Raw genomic sequence first — 15,164 nt, 5'->3', positions numbered from 1 at the left:
TCTCTGTTCTACTGCTGAGCCACAACCCAGCCATTAATGGGGAATTCTCAGCAGATGCTCTACAGCTGAGCCATGCCCCTGGGACTCAGTGTATTTGTGAGTCACCCCAAATCTTTGTGGAGAAGGCCATGATGACCCTGTGCATTTGTGTAAGAGCCCTCCAGTTCCCAATTCAGGTCTTATTTGTGAGACAGAGTAACAGCTGCTACACTATCCTCTCAGACGTTCTGAGGCTCAGGAACAAGGATTCCATGATGTTCTAGGGCAGTAGCTTACACATAGGTAATGGGTCAATGGATAGGAACAGTTAGCTATACAAACTAAGGACCCAAGTTTAAACTTGGACCCAGAAAAGCTGGGCATGCTACCTGTATCTGTAACCCCAATTATGAACCAGCCTGGCCAAAATGGCCAAGCTTCAGGGCCAGTGAGAGTCCCTGTCTCATAACATAAGGTGGAAAATGATAAAAGACATCCCAAGTCAGCTGGGCGTTAGTGGCACATGGCTTTAATCCTAGCACTCGGAAGACAGAGGCAGAGGCAGACAGATCTTTGTGGGTTCGAGGTCAGCATGATCTATAAAGCTACACAGAGAAACCTTGTCTCAAAAAACCAAAAAAGAAAAAAAGATAACCCAAGTCCTCCTCTGAACTCTGTATGTACACACATACAAACACACATACAGGCACATGCACACACATACCACACAAAACCAATACCAAAACAAAACAAACAGCTAAGGGACTATCATTGACCACAAGTAACCCTACATATAAAAATAAAGAGTCCCTTGGCTGTCTCCCTAGTACCTCCCTACACCTGTGCCTTATGGAGCAGCTAACTGGCTTCTGTTTACCCCAAGGACATTATCTGGTCCTCTTTCTGCTCCATCTTCTCCTGAGAACTTACATCCTTCATGCTCAACTTGTGTTACTCAGGGGGCTAGGCTCTGTGGCAGACTGCCTGCCTAGAATCCCCCCAATGTCACATGAGCTCATGACCCTGCACACTGTCCTCACACCAACCAGAAATCTACCAAGCAGGAATACACACAGGCACAATCCTGCCCCATGTCTTCCTACCCCACCAGATGACAACAGCTCAATGCCTTATTCACAGCTGTAGGGCCAGCACCCAGGAGGCATTCTATACACACTGGCTTAGAACACAGCGGGAGACATTAGGCAATGATGCCATGAAGTGCCCACAGCTGCTCCACTGGAGCTCCGCCAGGGCTCAGTCTGTGTCCTCACTCCTGCACTAGCTCTTGGACCCTGGACTGACAGTGTCTCCCGAGTCTCCGGATTCCTATAACTAGCTCCCTAAGCTCATGCCAAATTCCTTCCTGGTTTCACAGGTGGAGAAGTGAGACTTGCTCATCATATGGTGACAGACACTGAAGTGTCCAGATTTTGCTACCGTTCAATGCTCTAGAGGGCCAAGGCAATGCCCTCGAAGGGACAAAACAAAGAGGCCCAGGCTCTGATGTGAGCTCTCTAGAAGCTCTCACTCTCTGTCTGCTTTCCTTTAGAACATGGAGATGTTGACATTTATGTTAAGTGATTTTCATAGGAACTAAGCCAGACATCCCACCCAACCCTAGTCATCTGTGATGACGCATGCCTATAAAGTCCAACACTATAGAGGCTGAGACAGGAAGAGTGTGAGTTTGAGGCCAGCCTGGATTTTTTTTTTAAAGGCTATAGAGATGGCTCAGAGGGTGAAGTGTTTGCAATGCAAACAGGGGGAACTGAGTTCAGATGCCCAGAACCCACAAAAAATAGTGTGCCTATGACCCAGACCTGGAGGGGCCCTAAAAGGCATAGACAGATTTGCTGGCTAACCAGTCTAGCTGCAATGAAGTGAGCTTCAGGTTCAGTGAGAGACACTGTCTTAAAAACTAGGGTGGGAGAAAGGACTAAAACACCTTGACATCCATTTCTGATCTCCATATACACCCTCACCAGAGAATGTACCTAACACACAATACATAAACACAGAAAAAAAATTTAAAGCTGGATGTAGTAGAACACAGGAGGATTAGAAATTCAAAGCCAGCCTGGGTTACATGAGAGGATGCTTCAAAAAAAAAAAAAAAAAACATAAACAAACAAGAACTTAACTTATGAAGTATCCACCTAGCACTGGGCTCAAGGCAGACTGGCAGCGGCAGGGTTTGGCCTTTCTGCTGTTTACTCACCTGCACACCCTTTAGGTAGCAAAGGGAAGGGAGACCACAGTATGCAAAAACACAGTCAGTGAATGAGGCCTGTGAGGACATGAGTGTAATTCTGGGTGCCAGGCTGCGACCAGCAGTCAAAGCCTCCAACAAAGGCCCAGATACTGCCTAAGGATGAAACCTGGGGTGCTCTGGGCAAGACTGGCCCAGCTCAGAATCTACAATTAAAAATGCTTATAACCTAGCCTGAGCATAAACCAGAGGGTTGATTTCAGAGCCTGTGACTCCCAAGATGTCACTCATGGCTTAGGCAGCCAGGGCCTACAGCATCATTGGCTCACAGATATGTTCCAACATGTCTGTCCATCCCCAGACGAACCAACTCACAGAGCTCGGTACAACCAGAGGCACAGTCAGGGATGCTGGCTCCAGCTTTCCATGAAGCTGTGAGGCCACAGTAGATCCTGGGTCTACCACCACTTCTATGGTTGGCCAGATCCCCCTCATAACAAGGTTTTCACCTTTGGAACCTCATGCCCAGCCACACACAATTGACTCTAGCAAGTTCCAGAAAATTCCAAGCCTTTTCCAGCCTTGAGCCCTTGATTCTGCTGGTGTCTCACTAAGGAAGCATGCAAATCTTTCCAGACTCCATTGAATCTTCCTCCTGAGCCCTCTGGCCCACACTGTCACAAGGGCAGTGACTCCACCCTCCTGTCCTCTTCAGCACAGAGGTCACAATCATCCCAAGCAGACCTGCATGTCCTAAACTCCGTCTCTTTGAAGGGACAGCTGCTACTGACTCCAATAAGGGACAATAGAATTTCAAATGCCCCTCAACAAAGAAGGTCTGAACCCCAGGAGGGAGGAGAGCTAATGAGACAGCTGAAAAGGTAGATAACTGCCACTAAGCCTAGCTACTTGAGTTCAATTCCCATGATAGAAGACAACTCCTGCAAGTTGTCCTCTGACCTCCACCCACAAACCTGACACAACACACATAAATACACACACAAATAAATAAATAAATAAAATAAAAATATAGGGGAGAACCACCTACTCCGGGGGCCTGGGCCTTTTGAGCTGGTGCCTAGGCATGCTCACCAGCTTGCTGCTAGAACCCTGAATCATGCACATTGCAGCCCTGGGTCGATGTGCCCATTCTCTACCACAGCCCCAGTCAGCACCAAGCTGCACTTCAAAAACCTAATTTGTTTCAGCACCTAATGGTGGGCCTATTCTTAATTATGGAAATTACACTAATTGGCTGTGGGAAAAGGCCTCAATTTGGAAACAATATAAGCACCCACAACATGGAAAGTTCTTTTAATACTGGGGATGGCACAGAAGGCTGCCACTGAACCATGTACCACCAGGCCTAATATGGTTTTTGGGGTTTTTTGGTGGGTGAGGTGAGACAGGGGCTAGCCTCATAGCCCAAATTGACCTGGAGTCCAAACAATTCTCTTGCTTGGTGATGTTATAGGCATGAACTATGATGTCCAGCTCTTTTACGATTTTTATTAGTTGTTTTAAATCATGTGCCACAATGAGTTCAGGTACCTGCAGAGGCTTCAGACACCCTTGGGGCTGGAATTACTGGTAGCTATGAGCTGGGCTAGGAACCAGATCCTCTGGAAAAGCAGCAAGTACTCAACAGCTGAGCCATCTCTCTAGCTTTTATTTTATTTTGTTTTTTGAGATGGGTTTCTCTGTGCACCTTTGAAACCTGTCCTGGAACTCACTTTGTAGACCAGGCTGGCCCAAACTCAGAGATACGTCTGCCACTGCCTCTGGAATGCTGCAATTAAAGACATGTGCCACCACTGTCCGGCTTGCCCCTAATTTTATAAGACAGAGTCTCACTCTATAGTCCAAGCTGGCCTGGAACTCTAAAAAACCCTCCTGCTTCAGCCTCCCAAGAGGCGGGATTATAGGCCTGAGCTACTACATGTAGCCAGCCATACCCACTTCATCCTTCAAGATGTTTTTTTAAGCTGACTTTCTGGGTTTGGGTGCTTTCCAAGACACATGGGTTTGAAATTCCACACCCAACCAGATGGCAGAGTTAACAGACCAATAAGCAGAGAGAGAACAGCAGAGATGTCTCAGAGGCTGGGAAAGCCTTTCCAAGGGCCAGTAAAAGTCAAATCCCAAGTACAAACCTAACAAAGAAATGCCGTACTTTATTAGAAAATCTGATTTTAAAAAATAGGGGCTGAGCCCGGCAGTGGTATCGCACACCTCTAATCCCAACAGTCAGAAGGCAGAGGCAGGTAGAGCTGTGAGTCTGAGGCCAGCCTGATCTACAGAGTTCCAGGGCAGGCTCCAAAGCTACACAGAGAAACCCTGTCTTGAACCCACCCTTCCCAACCACCCCCCAAAAAAAGAATGGGATATTTTTTTCAAATAAGAGCTGTTAATTTACAGCGGTGCAGCAGTGCCTAGCATGCACATATCCCTGGTTTTCAACCCTAGCACCAGACCAAACAAAACAAAGTAAAACCACAAAATTAAAAGTAGTGGCTGAAGGGAATGGAGAGAGGTTAAGGGAATGGGCTGCTCTTCCAGAGGACCCAGGTTTGATTCCCAGCACCCACATGGCCACTCACAATCATCTGTAATTTCAGTTGCAGGGGACTCAATGCCCTTTTCTGGCCTCTATGGGCACTGGGCATGCACATGGTGCACAAACATGCAGGCAGAACACTCTACGACAGACAGGAATAGAGAAACCCTGTCTTGCAAAAACAAACAAACAAAAAAACAAAAAGCATCCATACAAAACAATTTTTAACCCTGAGTGTCTGAGTTCTATTCTCAGCACGCAACCTGTCAGTGAAACAAACCTATTCTCAGCTCCCAATTTTTCACATTTTCTAAAGTAAAATATTCCTTTCTTGCTTTAAAATAAATATAAAATAAAGTAAAAATAATCTGAGGTTGAGGAAATGGCTAGCTGAGTGAGACCATTTGCTCTGCAACAGTGTCAGTTTGAATCCCTGACACTCAGGTAAAAAAAAAACTGCATGGCTGTATATGTCAGTAGCCCAGCACTGGGAGGCAGACACAGACGATGGAGAGAGGTCCTGGGAGCTGGCCGACTGGAAGAAGCGAGTCCCAGTTCAGTCAATGACCCTGTCTCAAGGCAATAAATAAAGCAGAGAGCAACAGCACAAGACACCTGACACCCTAGTCTAGCTTCCCCATCCATGTGCACGCGCGCACACACACATACATACACACACATACACACACATACACACACACACACACACAGCCTAAAAATTTTTTAAGAATCTCTTTGACACAACAAACACTGCTACAGATACAGCTCGGTCACAGAGCACTTACCTAAAATGTCAAACACCTTTAAAAGGTCAAACACACCAGCAAACCAAACCAATGCGACCTGTTGTTCAAAATCATCACTGTGTAGAGCTGCTACCATCCCAGTGGGGCTTCAGTAACCGGGCCTGACCAACTCTTCACAGCAATTTCTGTCAACACACACCCCGCTCCCTGACCCCCACCCACCAGGGCATTGCCTAAGTTACAATAGTCCTATGATTGGAAACATAGAATCCTCATTCAATTGTATTCTTCTGCAGTGCAGGGGTCAGGCCCAGTGACCAGACTGCAACCTACTATTAAGCAGAGGACTTTGAAGTCCTAATCATGACCTCTACCTCCAAGCACTAGGATGACAGGCATACCCAAGAACTGAGAGTTACCATAGTGGTAGATCATCTGCCTATCATACATACAGCCCAGGGTTCTATACTTAGCATAGAACAAACAATAGCAAAGAAAAGGAAAAAAACAAAAAACAAAAAACCAGCCGCAAGCTGATCAAACTAAAAAAGCTGCTCAAATGGGGCCCAACTAAGCAACTGGGATCTGTAGTCAGAGGCCAGGCTGCTCAAGGGTACCATGGCTCTCAGGAACTGCCCAGGATTAGGAGAAATAGCAAACCACTTGCCAACACCAAAAGCAAATATTTCAGACTGTTCCAGTTACAAATCTGCTACTGTGAGGCAAAAACAGTTTGTAAACTAACAGGAGTGACTGCATTCCAGTCAGACTGTAAGAACAGCTAAAGTGGCTCATTGGTAGAGCTCCTGCCTAGAATCCCCCAGTGAGGGGCTAGGGGTGTGGCTCAGTGGTAGAGCTCCTGCCTAGAATCCCCCAGTGAGAGCTGGGGGTGTGGCTCAGTAGTAGAGCTCCTGCCTAGAATCCCCCAGTGAGGGGTTAGGGATGTAGTTCAGTGGTAAAGCATTTGCCTAGAATCATACATTTAGAGGTTGAAGGTATGACCCATAGTAGTGCACTTGTCTAGAATAACCCAGTGTGGGACTTGGGGTGTGGCTCATGGGAGAGCACTCACTCTGAATCCCCCAGTGAGGGGCTAGGGATATGGTAGAATGGCTGCTTAGAATCCTCTAGCAAAGGGTTGTGGGCCTGGCTCAGTGGTAGAGGACTTGCCTAGCAAATACAAGGTTGTGGATTGAATCCTCAATGCCCCTAACAACAATGAGCTTTCTTTGAAAAACAAACAAACAAACAGGTTTGGAGATAGGCACTGGTGGCGCATGGCTATAAGTTAGTTACTCTAGTACCTAGAAGGCTGAGGTAGAAGGAGTAGTGCAAGTTAAAGGCTGGCCTGAGCTACAGAGAAAGACTGTCTCAAACTTCCCTTCAAAAAAAGTGGAAACATAAACTACAAACTGGGTGAAAGGCTAAAATCAACATTGCCAGCCAGTTTTTTTTTTTTTTTTTTTTTTTTTTTTTTTAGCACTCAGAGGTAGAGACTGGGGGATCGAGAGACCAAGGCTGGGCAGGGTACAGTTGGAGGCAGACAGATGCCTTTGAATACAAAGCCAGCCAGGATGGCTTAGCAGGTACAAGTGCTTGTCATGCTGACCTTAAACAGCCTGAGTTCAAGCCCCACAACCCACATACAGAGTAAAGCGGAGAACTGGCTCTGTGAAGTCCTCTAGCCTCCACATGGACACTGTGGCACCCACACCCGCACCCCCACACAAATAAAATAAAAAGGAGTCAAAGTCATCCTCAAACAGAGACAGTTTGAGGCTAGTGTGGGCTACATGAAAGTCTTAAAAAAAAAAACCACAATGCTCGATGAGATGGCTTAGCACATGAAGGTGCTGTCACCAAGCCTGACATGCCTGACTCCTGAGTTCAATCTCTGGGATCCAGGAGGCTGAAAGAGTCAATTCTACACACTGTCTTCTGACCTTCCCTCATGTGCACCCACAAGCACCCCACGTATACACACAAAATAAATAGATAAAATATAACTAAGTTAAGTATATTAAAACACACATGCATACATACTAAGAAAGCAGATGCAGGGATATAGTTCACTGGTAGAATGCTTGCTTAGCAGTGTGCATACACCCTGAGTCTAAGCTCAGCTCAGAAAAATAAATTATTAAGAAAAAAAATCAGGAACACATATAAAGTAGCACACACATATAATCCCAATATTTGGGAGGCTGAAGAAGCAAGAGCATCAGGCATTCAACATCATCCTTGACTACACAGTGGACCAGAGGCCAGCCTAGGATATAGGAGAATAGGAGACCCATCTCAAAAAAAAAAAAAAAAAATGTAAAATATTGAACAGCAGACCATGCATGAAGAGCAATGTGTATGCATTAATTGTGTTTCTGTTTTCACCTGATAAACAATCACCTATGTGACGGATCCGTCAGCTTTGAACTCAAGTGCCCCAAAGCCCTATCATCTGTGGGCTGAGGAACTTTTCTCTGCAACCCATGGCCTCATTCTCTCCTGGCTTCTTAATTCTCCTCAAAATGTCTGATGCTCAGCAGCTTAGTGCAAGCTCTGCAATCATTAAGACTTCAGTTCAATTCTCCATAATCCACGTGGAATACAATCCCAGCACTAGAAAGGCAGAAACAGGAGGGTCCCTAGAGCTCACTGGGCAGGATCAGAGGGCTCCAGAAAAGACCGTCAAAAAAATAAGATAGTGAAAGGGGTTAAGGAAGACTCTCATCAACCTCTGGCTTCCACACACAGATGAACACATAGCCACGTACAAACGTGCATGCATGCATCCATAGGTGGGTGCCCCCCCCACACACATTCTCTCTCTCTCTCTCTCTCTCTCTCTCTCTCTCTCTCTCTCTCTCTCTCTCTCTCTCTCTCACTTTCCTTCCACAATACTCCTTTGCCTCATGGATTTCCCAGGTTCCACTTTACTTCAGGCAGCCATGAGAAAAACTGAAGCTCCTTGGTCCCACAACCTTCTGCCCACACCCCCTAAGAGCTACCTCAAGCCTACACAATCATCACCTCCTGAGCTGCCACTGGCCACATCTGTCTTTGGCTCTTCTGCTTCCCATAGTCATAAGTGTGTCCTCCCAGCTGGCCTCACTTCTCCTAGTCTTACCTCAAACACAGGGGCAAGATTAGCCCCTTCAAGTGCCTGTTCTGATCTTGTCTCTCCCTCCCCTCCCCAGAATCTCAGAAAACGGTTCACATTCTGTAGGGCAACGCTCACAGCCATTATAATATGTTGGCACACACACGTAACTCCAGCCCTCTGGAGACAGAGGCAGGCCTGTCACTCCAAGTTTGATACTCTGTGTAGGCTTAACTACATAGCAAATTCTAGGGCATTCTGGGCAGGACTCGATCATAAACAACCAAAGATAGGATTGAAGATGGTGTTCCCTCACCTCCATGCTCTGTTCCACCCCAAAGACTATCCTCACCCCTCCTGTACTTGCTCTGTGTGTGGGGGGACAGGGGGTCAACAGTTGATACTGTATGTCTTCCACAGAACTCATTTTCTCATTAAAGACTGATTTTGTGTTTGTGTGTGAGTACCCATGGAAGCAAGATGGTTCCCTGAAGTTAGAGTAACAGGCTTTTGTAAGCCACCTGATGTGGGTGCTGGGAACTGAACTTCAGTCTTTTAAGAGAGTAGCAAGTGCTTTTTCTTAGCCACTGAGCCATCTCCCCAGCCCTGGCCTCCTTATTTCTTGAGACAGAGCTTTCACTGAACCATTCAGCAAAAAAGCTGGCTACCAAGCCCCTGGGACTGCCCTGTCTCCACCTTCCCAGCACCAGGGCTGCAGGCGTGCACTGAGAAGGCCACTTTTTACATGGGCTATGGTGATCCAAACTCACCTTCTCAAGTTTGTGCACAAGTACCTCTCCTACCCAGTCAACTCCTCAGTCTTCACCTATATTTTCAACGAAAATGTTTTTTAGTGCTACAGATGGAACCCAGAGCCCTGACCATGCTAGGCAAGACTCTGACTGAGCCATGCCCCAACCCCTCATGGGCAGACTTTAAGCAATTGTTCTGCCTTTGAGTTACATCACAGCCCCAAGGCCCAATTTAAACACATGCTCTCAAGTGCCCAACTGAGAGAAAACAGTTCTTAATGTCTACAGCATTCCACCTATCCTTCATGGACTTCCGCTAAATTCCTTCTAGTCTCCAGAGCTCTGGTGTACATTTGTGGTGCCGAATAACTAATAAGCTAAAAAACTTACTATTGCTTTTTTTTTTTTTTTTTTTTTTTTTTTTTAACTTTGTTATTTTTGAGACAAACTGGCCATGACAACTCTGAACTTCCTGTTCCTCCAGCGTCCACCTCCTGAGTGCTAGAATGACAGGACTGTGGCACCAGGCCTAAGCAGTGCTGGGGATGGAACTTTGAGTATGGAAGGCAAACACTCTACCAACTACGCTACATTCCCAGCCTCTAAAGCAATCTATTTAGCTCATCCTTGTAATGGCTGGAGGGTCCATTAATACATGGCACCAGCCCTTTTGAGTAGGGAAGGAGATAGAGAAACAGAGGCAAAGATGTTACCAAGTGCGTGGGAGTGGCTTTGTCTTCTCTCAACCCATCTTCTGAAGAACTGTATCACTTCAGGGAGACATAACCCACTGCACAAGATCAGCATTAATCTACTCTGAGGCTAATAACCTCTTTACAAGAATTTTTTTTATTATTTATATGCATGCATGCGCTGTATGTTGGTATGCTATATTCAGGAGAGTGACAACAGAGGCCAGAAGAAGACACTGGACCCCCTGGAGTGGCGTTACAGATGGTTATGAGCTGCCAGATATGGGTGCTGGGAACGGAAGTAGGATCATTTGCAAGACCTGGAAGTGTTTTTAACTACTGAATCATCTTCTCTACCCTGAGAGTCCATCTCTTAAAGGCTGAGCGTTACCAGGGCCACAATGGAGACCAGGTATACATATCTTTGGATGACAAGCCATTAGCAATCAGCAAGGCCCTCAGAACCGACTAAATATACTCTGCCTTCTACCCACATTCCCAGCCTCTCCACTCCACACCCCTTGTTCTAGTCAACACAGCTTCACTGTCCCTGAAAGCTTCCTGATTATGCAAATGGTGACACCCTTCCAGGCTTTCTCCTCCTAGTCTTACTTTGCAGCTCACCCTGGCCATCACTTCCAGAAGCCTTCCTGGCCCTGCTGCCTACCTCCTCCTGGAGGAGGGGGACTCACCTTGTGACTCACCTTAGTGCTACATCTATCACAACACCTTGTCACTAACTGGCATGTCTGTCTTTCCACCCAAGAAGTTGCCAGAAGATCTTGTCTGGCACCTGGCAGAGGTTTGTGCAAACAAACAAAAAAAATGAACATTTCTGGTTCAAATGCAGTAACAGTGACTCACTTCTGTAGCCTACAAAGCATAAGTTTGTTGGTCAGTTGTTGGTTTTTTTTTTTTTTTTTTTTTTTTTTTTTTCATTTTGAGACAGTATTTCCCTATGTAGCCAAGGCTGGGTTAGTATTCACTTCATACTTCAGGATGGTCCCAACTCATGATCCTCTTGCCTCAATTTACTAAATGCTAGGGTTACAACTTATAACCATGTAAGGGTAAATGGGTTACATAGCCCAGGCTGGCCTCAAACTTGCAGGTCTGCCTAAGTCTCTCAAGTACAGGATAATAGGCATGCATCCCCTTGCTAGGCATGTTTTCCTTTTAATTTATTGTGTGAGTATGGGTCTGTGTTTGCAACAGAGGTATACAGAAGTCAGAGAATGGCTTTCAGGAATCTAGTCTCTCCTTCTACCAGAGATAGAACTCAGGTAGTCAGGTTTGTGCAGCAAGGGATAGAGTATTCTTTCTTAAAAAAGATTTGGGGGAGGGGCAGCAAGATGGTTCAGCAGGTAAAGGTACTGCTGATCCTTATCATCTGATTTACATTTCTAGGACTTGAAATAAATAAAAAATAAATAATTTTTAAAGGGGGGTGGGGCACTAGAGAGATGGCTCAGGGTGGTTAAGAACACTGACTACTCTTCCATAGGTCCTGGGTTCAATTCCCAGCACCCACATGGCAGCTCATAACTGTCTGTAACTTCAAGATCTGACAACCTCACACAGACATACATGTAGGCAAAACACCAATGAACATAAAATAAAAATAAATTATTCTATGCGGCCTCTGGTAATGGATCATTATTTAACCCTCGTATACAAATGGACTCTAGGAGCCCATTCCACATAGAGGGATACTACCTCAGCATAGACACATGAGGGAGGGCGTAGGCCCTGCTCCAGGTGATATGACAGACTTTGAAGACTCCCCATGGAAGGCCTCACCCTTCCTGGGGAGCAGACAGGGGATGGGATAGGATGGGATGGGGGTTGGTGGGAGGAACAGGGGATGACAGGACATGTAAAACAAGCTTGTTTCAAATTTAAATAAAAATAAATATTAGTTCAAATAAATAAATAAATTAGATCTCCAGAACTCACATGATGGAGAGAACTGACTAATGCTTACTGTCCTCTCATCTCCACATGTGCACTATGTCACATACATGAAATAAATACACAATTAAAAAAAAACAAAACAAAGTTGGAAAGTAATGGCATCCACCTTTAATCCTAGTACTTAAGAGGCAGAGGCAGGTGGATCTCAGTGCGTTTGAGGCCAGCCTGGTCTACAGAGTAGGTTAAAGGACAGCCAGGAAATGTTACATAGAGAAACCCTATCTCAAAAAAGCAAAACAAAGAAACAAGCCCAAAGTAATAATAAAAGATAAAATGTTTGGAAATGCTGGGGCTTGAACACTCTACCAAGGCTTCCTCTCAGCCCATAAAGCACGTCCTAAGGTAGGAAACATCCTCTGACTGGTTAGACAGAGCAGTGTTGGCAAGAAGCCAACCAAATTTATCTGCAACAACTGGCAGTCAACAATCAACTCCCAGGCCTCATTTTGCTCCTAGAAGCCCAGGACCCCACAGCCCATGCTGCCTGCATCTCTATGTACATGTGTGCATAGAAGCATGAGTGCTCCTGGAGACTGGAGAACAGCCCAGACTGCAGTTCCTCCAAATAGGGCATGCTGGCTGACAGACTAACAAACCCCAGGTATTCACCTGTCTCCTCCCTAGCACTAGAATTACAGTAGCACCACGCCAGGCTTCTTACATTGGTTCTGGAGAGCAAATCTGCATCCTCACACTTGTCAGACAATCACTGTATGAACTAAGCCATCTCCCTTCCATGCCCACACCCACCTTCTCCTTTGAAAGCCAGATTTCAAAAGCAAGACGGTAAATTTCCCCATGGCTCTCACCTCCTCTCACTTGACGGACTGGCACCAAACTGTCCCTTCTTGATGGAGGCACCAGATCTTCAGGAGCAATAACTTGTCTGAGTTCCCATCTTGATATGAATGGCAAACAACAAAAACCCGGCAAATCTGAGGGCTTGCTGACTCAGCCACACCAATCCCGAGGTACCTTTGCCAAAAAGGTGATTAAGTCTTCAATGAAGAGAAAACGAGCGCCCAGATGTTGGATCCAGTGTACTGTGGCTGGAGACTGGAAACTACCAGATTTACTTTCCAGCAGCCTGGGCAGAGAGTAAAAGGTATGGCAGTCTTTCTCAGTTCACACAACTGAACCCTTTCCCAGAAAAGGCTGTATGAAGATTTCAGTCCTCACAATACATAAACAAAGGGCCTAGATACCTAAGTAGCTGTTTTCTGGCTACTAGAAATCCACTTTATAGAATTATTTTTTAGTTTTTTTTTTTTTCTGTTTGTTTGTTTTTTTTGAGAAAGGGACACAGTATACAGCTTAGGGCTGACCTGAAACTCCTGACTCTCATGTTATGTTTCTGCCTCACAAGTGTGGAAAGTACAGGCAAAAGTCACCACAGCTTGCTACACAGCACAAGGAAGCTTTGAACTTGCTACCCGGATACCTTCATCTCTCAAGTGCTAGGATTACAAGCGTGCTGCAAATCTCTGGGCTCTCCAGAACTATAAAGGGGCAAGGGTGGCATACAGAAACAGCGCTCCTTAAAGGTTTTGCCTCTGTACACATTGGCATTTGTGCCTTTGTGGGGGCAAAGCTAAGGCGGGCAACCCGCAGTTGGCTCTGAGGAACAGGATGAAAAGCAGAGCTTCAAAACAGAGACTCCCTCAAAGTGCCCCAGGGACCCAGTTTGAGAGAGACCGAGAATGGAAAAGCAAACGCCTCCAAAGTCCAACTCCCAGTCAGTGGTGGCGCACTATTGCCTGAATGCAGCCCCCCCCCCTCCCGGGCTGAAACTGTCCCCTCGGGGAACCAGGGTAGCAAGCAACAGCCTCACTGCTCTTCCAGGTCCTGTAGGACTCAAACTCTCTCAGGCAGGCGACCCCCGCCTCTGCAAAAATAGGGCTCTCACCACACCCAGCTCTGTCCCCAACGCCCAGAGCGTCCCAACTACGACTTCCCGCTGCCAGGACCCTGGTGCCCCCAGAGCCCAATGCTCCCAGCGCCCCCAGGACTCACCCATCCCGCCGGCACGGCCCTCCCTCCCTCCCTCCCACGACCGCCCCCTTCCGGTCCCAGCTTGGCTCAATAGCCCCCTCTCCTCAACCCACCCACCCACCTTCAGGACCCCAGCCCGGGCACCAGCAGGTGGCCCGTCCGCCCCGCTCACCGAGTCTGAGGGAAGCAGAGGGGACAGGTGGAGAGGACCGCCGACCTCCGGCTTCAGCTCGGGCTCGGCCTGGCAAGAAGCCCCCGACTATAGCTCCGACTACGAGCGGGAGGCAGCCGGAGTGAAACTCGGCGTCGCAGCCTCCCAGCGCCGCGTTGCGCATGTGCCCCCTCGCGTGGTGCCATCTGGGAAATGTAGTTCTGACAAGGCGGAGTGGGAGGAACCAAAGCGCACCAGCAAATGTTAAAGAACCCAACCTTCCTTCACTCACCTGCTTACTGACTTACTCCATTAACTACTGACTCATTTGGTTTTTAATAATTTTCATGTTTCCGTATTATTATTACTATTATTTATTGTGTGTATATGATGGGAGTGGGTTACATATAAAGGTCAAAAAACAATTTTAGGATTCTGTTCTCCTCTTCCACCTTCTCGTAGGTTCCGTGGATAGAATACAAGTTGTCAGGCTTGGCAACAAGCGCTTTACCCTCTAAGCCATCTTGCCAGCCCCTGATGTTTCTTTTTTGTGGTGCTGCGGATCAAATTCAAGGCAAGCACATTAGGCAAGTGTTTCACTACTAACGAGTCCCCAGCTATGAATTCACTTTTTTATTTTATTTTATTTTTGAGTGAGGGTCTCATGTAGCTCACAGTGGCTTCGAATTTGCCTTGAACTCCTGATCCTTCTGCCTCTGCTTCCTAATGACTGAGCTTACAGTTTCAAAAAACATAAATTCTAAATTAAGAAAATAACCTTTTTTTTTTTTTAATTGTTTAAGCCCTGGCACACTTATCTAGCTAGGAGACAGGAGACCCGTGTGTTTGCAAATGAAGTCCTTAAAACTCCACTTCATGTGACAGAGCATGTTCCATCTCCTGGAGTCAGCTCCCAGCTCACCCAGAAGCAAGAAAAGATGAGCACAGCCAAAGAAGTAGAGAGGCCTGGCCTCGGCATTGTAGCTGAGGGGCTGGAATGCTTGCTACTGTT

At 46.6% G+C, this 15,164-nt stretch overlaps 1 protein-coding gene across 3 annotated transcripts in view; it reads right to left on the bottom strand.

Moving 5' to 3' along the window:
* Positions 1–14,325, bottom strand: part of Dtx2 (deltex E3 ubiquitin ligase 2) — a 38,752-nt gene extending 24,427 nt beyond the window's left edge. Inside the window, exons 1-2 of one of the 3 annotated variants that reach the window (XM_051204959.1) lie at positions 14,174–14,325; positions 12,819–12,984 (exon numbers count right to left, since the gene is read on the bottom strand). The gene's annotated coding sequence lies outside the window, so the exon portion shown is untranslated. Of the gene's footprint in view, positions 1–10,739; positions 10,829–12,818; positions 13,044–14,173 lie in introns of those variants that run through there. The other 2 variants (XM_051204960.1, XM_051204961.1) reach the window with 2 other exon arrangements.
* Positions 14,326–15,164: the final 839 nt, after the last annotated feature.

This window comes from Phodopus roborovskii, unplaced genomic scaffold (genome assembly GCF_943737965.1).
Source record: "Phodopus roborovskii unplaced genomic scaffold, PHOROB, whole genome shotgun sequence".
Taxonomy (NCBI): domain Eukaryota; kingdom Metazoa; phylum Chordata; class Mammalia; order Rodentia; family Cricetidae; genus Phodopus; species Phodopus roborovskii.
Note: the sequence above shows the minus strand (reverse complement) of the source record. Positions and strands in the feature narration are given on the sequence as shown.